Source organism: Apodemus sylvaticus, chromosome 3 (genome assembly GCF_947179515.1).
Source record: "Apodemus sylvaticus chromosome 3, mApoSyl1.1, whole genome shotgun sequence".
Lineage (NCBI taxonomy): Eukaryota > Metazoa > Chordata > Mammalia > Rodentia > Muridae > Apodemus > Apodemus sylvaticus.
The window spans coordinates 108,884,860-108,894,575 of NC_067474.1; the positions used below are offsets into that span (position 1 = coordinate 108,884,860).

Consider the following 9,716-nt stretch of genomic DNA (forward strand, 5'->3'; position numbering starts at 1 on the left):
CAGGAAGGGCCATCGATTGCTTTTACCCTCTACACTGTGACACATTCCAATGAGGGAGGGCATGCTGCCAGTCTGGTTGCCTTCGACACAGCTAAGACATAAACAGAATCTATTGATGGATGTAGGCAAGGCCAAGAGGAGAGGCAGAAAGAAATTATCCTCAGAAAGAGCAACACAGATCAAAAAGCTTCGCTGTTCTCACCACAGCCAGTTTGCCTTCTCTTTGTCAGAGCAGCTTTGAATTTCAGCCAACTGACTTCCCCAGCTCTCACCTTCATCTATAGAAAGGTTGACTCAATCACTTGCTAGGGAACTTCCTGGGCAGTGTACAGAATCATACATTGACCTTCTCTGTTTAGCCTCATTTCCCAGGACAGCTTTATGCACAAGGAGTTGGTCATATTATTTTTAACCCTTATCTCCCACATAAATGAAAGTGTTCTACCGTATGCCCTTGATGTATTTTATTAGTAAAAGATCTTTCTCAATCATAACCAAAAACAAGGTTGAAGGTGAGAATCATGCTAAAGATCACTGTTTCCTACACTTTGGGATGCTGGTATTAAAATTTTCTTAAATTTACACACAAAGAGACAATTAAAATAAAAAATAAATAATTTAAATAGGAGGGGATGGTGGAGAAAAGACTCAGCAGCTAAGAGTACTTGCTGCTCATCCACAAGGTCCTAATTTATTTCTCAGTAATCAAGTAATCAAGTCAGATTGCTCAAAACTACATGTAACTCCGGCTCCAATACCTGGTACTCACACTTGTATACACACACACACACACACACACACACACACGCACATGCACACACAGAGAATATTTTAATTTAAAAATCATTTTAGGCTCTCTGCTCCTCCCTGTTCCAGAGAGAGCATCTTCTTCTGCAGTGCCAGCATCATCCTGTAGACAAGATGGTAAAGGTCAGTGTAAATGGATTTGACCATATTGGGCACCTAGTTACCAGCGCTGCCTTGCTCTGCATCTGGCAAAGTGGAGATTGTTGCCATCAATGACCCTTTTATTTATCTCACCTACATGGTCTACATGTTCCAGTATGACTCCACCCATGGCAAATTCAACGACACAGTCAAGGTTGAGAATGGGAAGCTTGTCATCAGTGGGAAGCTCATCACCATCTTCCAAGAGTGAGATCCCACTACCTTCAAATGGGGAGATGCTGGTGTCATGGAGTCTACTGGCATCTTTACTACCATGGAGAAGGCTGGGGCCCACTTGAAGGGTGGAGCCAAAAGGGTCATCATCTCTGCTCTTTGTGTTGATGCCCCCATGTTTGTGATGGGTGTGAACCATGATAAATATAACAACTCACTCAAGATTGTCAGCAATGCATCCTGCACCACCAACTGCTTAGCTCCCCTGGCCAACGTCATCCATGACAACTTTGGCATCTTGGAAGGGCTCATGACCACCATCTGTGTCATCACTGTCACTCAGAAGACTGGATGTGTATGGCCCCTCTGGAAAGCCGTGGTGTGATGGCCAGGGAGCTACCCAGAACATCATCCCTGCATCCACTGGTGTTGCCAAGACTGTGGGCAAGGTCATCCCAGAGCTGAACAGGAAGCTCACTGGCATGGCCTTCTGTGTTCTTACCCCCAGTGTATTCATTGTGGATCTGACATGCCACCTGAAGAAACCTGCCAAGTGTGATGACATCAAGAAGGTGGTGAAGCAGGCATCTGGAGGCTAAAGGACATCCTGGGCTATACTGAGGACCAGATTGTCTGCTGCAACTTCAACAGCAACTCCCACTCTTCCACCTTTGATGCTGGGGCTGGCATTGCTCTTAATGACAACTTTGTAAAGTTCATTTCCTGGTGTGACAATGAATACGGCTACAGCAACAGGGTGGTGGACCTCATGGCCTACATGGCCTCCAAGGAGTAAGAAGGCCTAGACCGTCCACCCCAGCAAGAGAGCATGAGAGAGGCCCTCAGTTGCTGAGGAGTCCCTGTCCCAACTGCGCCCCCAGCACAGAGCATCTACCTCACAATTTCCATCCCAGACCCCTTAACGGGAGGGGCTTAGGGAGCCCTCCCTACTCTCTTGAATACCATCAATAAAATTTGCTTCACCCCAAAAATAAATCATTTTAATAAATCTTTAAAAATTGTCTTTAATGATATTCAGGAGACTGATACAAAGTTTTTCCTACCTGTAACTATTACTGAATGTTTTACCATAACCATGATTGGACGTTTTGTTTGTTTGTCAGCTTAACACTACCTGCAGTCACCTGCAAAGATGGTATCTCAACTGAAGTGTTTGTTGCCTGGTTGATTGGTTGGTTTTGGCTTTTTGTTTCTATCAAATTGACCTGTGAGTATATTCATAGGACATTTTCTTGATTCTTGATTGATGTGCGAGGACCCAGGCTACTGTGCATAGTGCAATCCTCAGTTAGAAAACTAGGCAAGCGCGCCGGGCATGGTGGCACACGCCTGTAATCCCAGCACTCCGGAGGCAGAGGCAGACGGATTTCTGAGTTCCAGGCCAGCCTGGTATACAGAGTGAGTTCCAGGACAGCCAAGGCTGTCGAGAAACCCTGTCTCGGAAAAAAAAAAAACCAAAAAAAGAAAGAAAGAAAGAAAGAAAGAAAGAAAGAAAGAAAGAAAGAAAGAAAGAAAGAAAGAAAGAAAGAAAGAAAGAAAGAAAGAAAGAAAGAAAGAAAGAAAGAAAGAAAGAAAGAAAGAAAGAAAGAAAGAAAGAAAGAAAGAAAGAAAGAAAACTAGGCAAGCAAAAACCAGAGAAACAAGCCAGTAAACACTTTTCCTCCATGGCTTCTGCCTCCTTTTGTGCTTGAGATCCAGCCCTGATATTTCTTGGTGATGGAGTGGGACTTGGAAGTATGAACCAAATAAATGTTCTCCTTCTCACGTTGCTTTTGGTCATGGTGTTTATCACAGTAACACAAAGCCAACTAGAACGATTGTTGTATAAAAGATGTTTTATGGGTAGAACTAGAAAAGAGGAAGACAAGTGTCATATGTTTTCTTTCATGTGGGGTCACTCTCTTGAGGTCTGCGTGATGTGAATATACAACCTGGAGTAACTGCAGAAGGGAAAGTAAAGGGGACAATGGAATGGGGGATCAATAGAAGAGAGACTAAGAGGGCTGGAGAGATAGCTCAGTGGTTAAGAGCACTGACTGCTCTTCCCAAGGTCCTGAGTTCAAATCCCAGCAACCACATGGTGGTTCACAACCATCCACAAATAGATCTGATGCCTTGTGGGGTATCTGAAGACAGCTACAGTATACTTACATATAATAAATACATTTAAAAAAAAAGAAGAGAGACTAAGAGGGCACAAGTGATTTGAAAGGGAAATGGAAAAAGTAAAGGAACATCAATTAGGGAGGAGAAAATAGATATAGTAGGGTGGCAAGTAAATTAACAGTAAAGGTGTCACAAGGAATCATATGATTATTATCTACCTACTTAAAATTGTGTATAATATAACTAAGTTTGTGCACATAAGTACATAAACAGTTTAAATAAAAATTTCCCATCTAAGCTGGCAATAGTCTTCACAAGAGCCACATATTTAATAAAAATCCTAGCATCAGACATGGCAAGTCCCATTTTGAGCTGTTGGTCAGGGTTATCGAAAAGATCCCCTGAAATATTATAAGTTATTGCTGTTGCACCTAATCCTGCAGAGACTTGATAGGCCAGGGTAGAGGGAATACCAGGGAAGGCGGGCTCCCTCAAAGGGGAAGGGGAGGAGGAAACAGGATAGGAAGTGTGTGAGAGAGGGCCTGGAGGACATGGGCCTGATATTGTGATGTAAAGCGAATAAATAAATTAGTGAAGAAAAAAAAAAGGCCACAAATTTGAGAGAGTAAGAGGGTCTCTTTGGAGGGGGAAGAGGATGGAGAGATGATGTATTATAATTTCTAAAATTATCATGGAGAAATGTTGAAGGAAATGATACTTTAAAGCTTTAAAAGGATGAAACTTCACATATATTTATTAATCCTTTTGCTATAGTTCTCATTTTCTCATACAGTGTTATGATTTTTCTGAACATAGTATAAAATCCAGTCTAGCTGAATTCACAAGGAAGGACCCAGAGCATGATCTGTGAAGATGAAAGTCCCGTCTTCGGGCCAGCTGTTCAATCAAACCTCACACACAAGCAAGGTTACAGCTTGCCTGTAAATTCTCATTGCAATCTTTACTTTTCCTGCATTACACTTATCACAACTGTTATAAACATATTTTTGTTTGCTGTCTGTTCCCTTCCTTGTTCACAATCTGTTTCCAAGATCTAATATAGCACTATCCATAACAGGCTCACTGAGTTGTCTGAAGTTTTTTTTTTTTTTTTTTTTTTTTTGTTAACTAGATGAAATTAAAATCACATTCTAGTTTCTATTCTGTCACTCACAAGCCAGATAACCTTTGTTAAATCATTTAATCAAGCTGTTTCATGTCTTGTAAAGCTTGTTTGGGAGACTAAATCAGATGATGCATGTAGATGAGCTGTGGCAATTGTAAAATTCTGTGTAGCTGTAATCTTCCCCTCAATAAACACACACACACATAATGGATAAGTAAGAGACTTTTTTTGTAGCTGTAATCTTCCCCTCAATAAACACACACACACACACACACACATAATGGATAAATAAGGGACTTTTTTATCTTGTTAGATTGTCAATTAAATCTCTCATTCTAGCTAACTATAACTCCCAAGATGACTTCGGATTTCTAGAAGACAGTGAAAGGATCGCAAGACTGGTGTAAACAATATGGTATCTAGTTTCTTCTCTTCTACCAAGGAGCTATAACATCCATTGTGGGCTTGTTTCTTAACAAAAACAGAAAAGAAGAAGGAGGAGGAGGAGGAGGAGGAGGAGGAGGAGGAGGAGGAGGAGGAGGAGGAGGAGGAGGAGGAGGAGGAGAAGGAGAAGGAGAAGGAGAAGGAGAAGGAGAAGGAAGGAGAAGGAGAAGGAGAAGGAGAAGGAGAAGGAGAAGGAGAAGGAGAAGGGGAAGGAGAAGGAGAAGGAGAAGGAGAAGGAGAAGGAGAAGGAGAAGGAGAAGGAGAAGGAGAAGGAGAAGGAGAAGGAGAAGGAGAAGGAGAAGGAGAAGGAGAAGGAGAAGGAGAAGGAGAAGGAGAAGGAGAAGGAGAAGAAGAAGAAGAAGAAGAAGAAGAAGAAGAAGAAGAAGAAGAAGAAGAAGAAGAAGAAGAAGAAGAAGAAGAAGAAGAAGAAGAAGAAGAAAGAGAAGGGGAGGGAAGAAGGGAAGGAGGGAAGGAGGGAAGGAGGGAAGAAGAGAGAGTAAAGGAGAAATGTAGATCAGCCTCAAAATGTCAACCATGGGAATGCTTTCAACAGTGTAAAATACATAGAAAACTATGCAGTGAGGACTATACCGTGCCAGTTAATACACATTCCTAAGCATTTGTAGAGGCTTTGTATTTTTATGTAACTTAATTCACTTTGAATAATTCTAAATAAGATACATTAGCAATTTTAAATTAAAGAGATTGCTGTTGCACTTTCACACTGTATTTGACTTTCGGGTTTAGTACCTGGAGTCATCGGCTAGGTCACTTTGCTTTACTTTGTAACATCTCTGGCAGCATTAGTATATCTCATAAAAACTTTTATTGTTTTCAAAACTGACATTATATATGAGAACATCAATTGAAGGCATAGAGATGTGGTTAAGCAATAGAGCATTTACCCAATACATACAAAGCCCTAAGGTCAACCCTTAATGCTGCAAGACTAAACAGAAAGCTGAAATTCCTCAAATTCCACAAATGTTTATTGAATGCTGTAAAAGAAATAGCACTTGAAGCAACTCAACTCCACTAAAACAGAAATCAGGGAGCAGGAGAGGCTGCTAGGGGTGAGGTGACAAAGGAAAAAGAGATAAAGGACATTCAGGGGAGGTTGGTTAATGTGGTTCTCAGAGCTGGGTTCCAGAGCAAAGAAACTTCATGATTATTCATCTTCATAAGCCAAATCCAACAGTGTCCAACCAACTGTCCTTTTGATTCAGTAGGCCAGTACTCTGCTCTAGTTTTTAACTCATCTTGCTAGCAATGTGATCTGCTTTTTTATATTATGAGAAAATGTGAATGTCTTACATTCCTTATTAAATTTTATTAATTTATTAATATGTGTTGATTCTACAGATTAGTATGATTTTGTTAATACTTCTAGATGTGCATACATAATTCACTGATTAAATTCAATCTCCTTCCACCAATCCTCCTTCCTGTGGCACACTCCTCACAACCTCTATTTTATCACTAGTCTATCTTTAGCTCAAATTTTTGAGCATTTATGTATGAAAGAAAGTGTTCGAAACATGTCTTTCTATATCTGACTTATTTACCTTAACATGCTACACTCTACGGTTTCAACCATTTCGCCTCAAAAGACAGGATTTCAATCTTCCTTGTAGTTCCATTCATCTGTTGATTGACATCTAGACAAATGCTAAATCTTAGCTATTGTGACTAGTGCAGCAATAAACATGCAGATATGTATAAATATGTATCTCTTCAATATGAAGATTTTGCTTCCTTTAGATATCTATCAGAGATTGTGATAACTGAATTACATGGTAGAACTATTTAACAATCATTTCAAACCACCAATGTTAAGGCTAGAAACAAGACCTCAGTGTAACTAAATTGCCAACCTGTAACATTTTCTCTTCTTCTTCAAATAAATTTATAATTTGATTGTTTTGTAATACTCTACCCTAACTTCAGTCTTTTATTTTCAATGCATATTACTAAGCTTCATCCTTTTAAAGTGTTTATCCACAATGATAACATCAAATTTATGAGTCCAACTAGAATTACCATGTTATTGGAGAGATTGGGGTCCCCTTGTGGGGAATGTTCAGTCTCATTAATAAAAGAACTTAAGAATGCACTCAGAAGAAAACCCAAGAACAATATTATTAGAGTTTAAAAGCAGAACTCAGTGCAGCAAGGTGGAAATGTTGGCAGTTGGCTGGAAGAAAAGGATGAAAAAGAGAAAGAGAGATAGCCGTGTCACTCGTATTGAGCCAGGCTAGGAGTCAAACATACGGCAGGCAAGCTGCCACCATACAGAACGGGGGTTTAGATATAGTAAGACCCAACGTGTTGGGGAAGCACACTTCTACAAAGATAAAGGAAGAAGAAAAGGGAAAGTTATGCTTTTCTGACTATTATAAGGCTGGAAAACTTATAAAGCAGAATGGCCACAGCTCTGTAACTGACTGCACTGGGTATGGGGATTCCGGGAGGGAGGGGTATATTATCTTGTGAAGGGGGCAACTATTTCTCTTATCTCATATGAGCATGGCTTAAGGTGGATCTACCTTCCTGAGGGGGGATCTCTTAGGTGAGTAACTTAAAACTAGATTGACTCTTTCATGTTGTGGATAGCTTGGAATCTTAGGTCACAGAAGTAGCTCTTTGTAATGGCCCTCCACAGAGCCCTAATCCTGGCCACTGTGACAGTGATATACTGCCCCAAGTGTTATTCTGATGTTTTTATTACTGTCGCTTGCATATCCAGTTGCTCTTGGTCTCAGAGTTCTCTGCAAACTCCAGAGCCCTTATCTCTTATGACACACCCTCAACTGTAAGTTAAATCCCCCTTTCATTGCATTTAATCACATGGCATATTTACAAGATGAGTCCCGACAACGAAGAAGGCTTGTTAAATTTAATGGGTCCCTTTTTATATTTGGATGAAAGGCCTTAAACCCTTATAAATTAGGGCTTGGATTTATAACCCATGACAAATGGGATGGCAAATACTGATTCCCTAGTAAATTCCTTCAACACCCTAGCCCCCACCATATATGGATAGATAGTACTACCATCTGTTATTGTTTGCAGAAATGATACTGGTGTTGTTTGTTACCTGGACAATATGCTTAAGCCCATGACAGATCTCGTACATTCAAGACATGCATTTTCATTTTAAATGTCTTCTTTAAAAAAATACACTATATGCACATGTGCACACATGGACTGAGAACTTAAACACACTTCCTACCCTGTTTTCCAAATAAAACAGAACAAATCGATTTGGAGTTTCACCCACAATTGTTCAAATTACTGCAACTGTGTGTCTTTTTCACAAATTACAGATCAGTGGTAATTTCCCTCTTTGAGAAAACTATAGAGATCAGTCAACTTCAACCTCAACATCCTTAATCCTGCTGGTAGACTTTTATAATTTTCTGCTACCAGTGAGTTATTGCTTGACAAGTATTTAAATACTATACATTGTGAAGTTTAAATAAGGAAATTATTTACACAGGAATATTCTTTAAAGTATATTACCAATTATATAGTTCCCTGAACACTTAATCATGCAGCCAAGTGGAAAACCCTTCAGGAACTCTATCCTCTACCACTTTCACATAATGAAGGGCGCCTCAGGAAATACGCATTTAATCTCTGCGACTGCATTTCCAGCCCCTAATCTTACTCTGCAGTGCACTCCTCACTTCCTGTCATCCAAACAAAATGCAGGTAAATGATGGAGAAGCTTAGCTTAGACCCTTTAAATATTTACTGCCTAGTCGACTCTTAGTAATACATGCTGTAGTGTTAGACTCAATTTCATCCTCGAGTGGTCTGCAGACAATTTGGACAGGCTTACCGAGAAGCACGGCATCTTTCTCCGCTTCGCCTTTGAGAAACCATTCCCTTATCTTAAGTGAATTAGTTGAAGAACTTTCCTGCTAGCCGGGGTGTATCAACAAATCAGCCAGGCCGGTTGCACTGACGGCTCACTTATCCCAGCTCCGTTTAGCTGGGTGGAGAAAAGGCCTGTGGAAGGAGGGTCCGCTCTGCCGAGTTCTAGCGGACACTGATCCCAGTAACACATGGGGAGCCTCATTTCCCAAAGTGAAATTGGTATATTTGCCCTACAGAAAACCAACTTGATTTCTGTTTCATTTCTTTTCTACAAGAGGGGTCTGCGCCCGAGCGAAGAGCAAACCTGGCTTCCTAACTTCTGAGGCTGTCTTTAAAAGCTGAACTGTTTCTAATGCCATGGCAACACACCATAGCCACTGAGGACAGAAAACTTCTTGCTGACTAGTTGGCGACGTCCCTATTAAAAGGCCCCTGAGAATATGATCCTTATCCATATACACTTATGAAAATATGAGAAATATGTAATTAAATTTAAAATTGTATCTATATGCCATTTATGTGCATGTGTATTATATATGAAGAAGGGGACTCAGAATCAAAACTAAAAAATGAAGAATTTTACTAAGAATGTTTTGCATTGCTAGAATGCTTACAACAAACAGATGCTGCCACTATCATAACTAGCTTTAGTAAATTTTCATTTTTGTTTGTTTGGTTTTGTTTTTGTTTTTCGAGACAGGGTTTCTGTTTGTAGCCCTGGCTGTCCTGGAACTCTGTAGATCAGGCTGGCCTCGAACTCAGAAATCCGCCTGCCTCTGCCTCCCAAGTGCTGGGATTAAAGGCATGTGCCACCACCGCCCCGGCATAACTAGTTTTAATAGAGAGGTCATTTCTCCCTCTTTGCTTTTCACACACTGTGGGTCTGGCCTTGGAGCACAATGCTGGACTGTAGATGGCGAGCTGAGGCAACCTCCCTTCACTGTGGATACAGCAGATAATCCACTGAACCAGCCTCAGAACCGGCTGCAGACATTACCTGAGCCCAGCGGGCCCT

General features: G+C 40.7%; 1 pseudogene; it reads left to right on the forward strand.

The window, feature by feature from the left end:
* The first annotated feature begins 921 nt into the window (after window positions 1–921).
* On the forward strand, window positions 922–1,918 carry LOC127680010 (glyceraldehyde-3-phosphate dehydrogenase-like; annotated as a pseudogene).
* The last annotated feature ends 7,798 nt before the right edge of the window (window positions 1,919–9,716 follow it).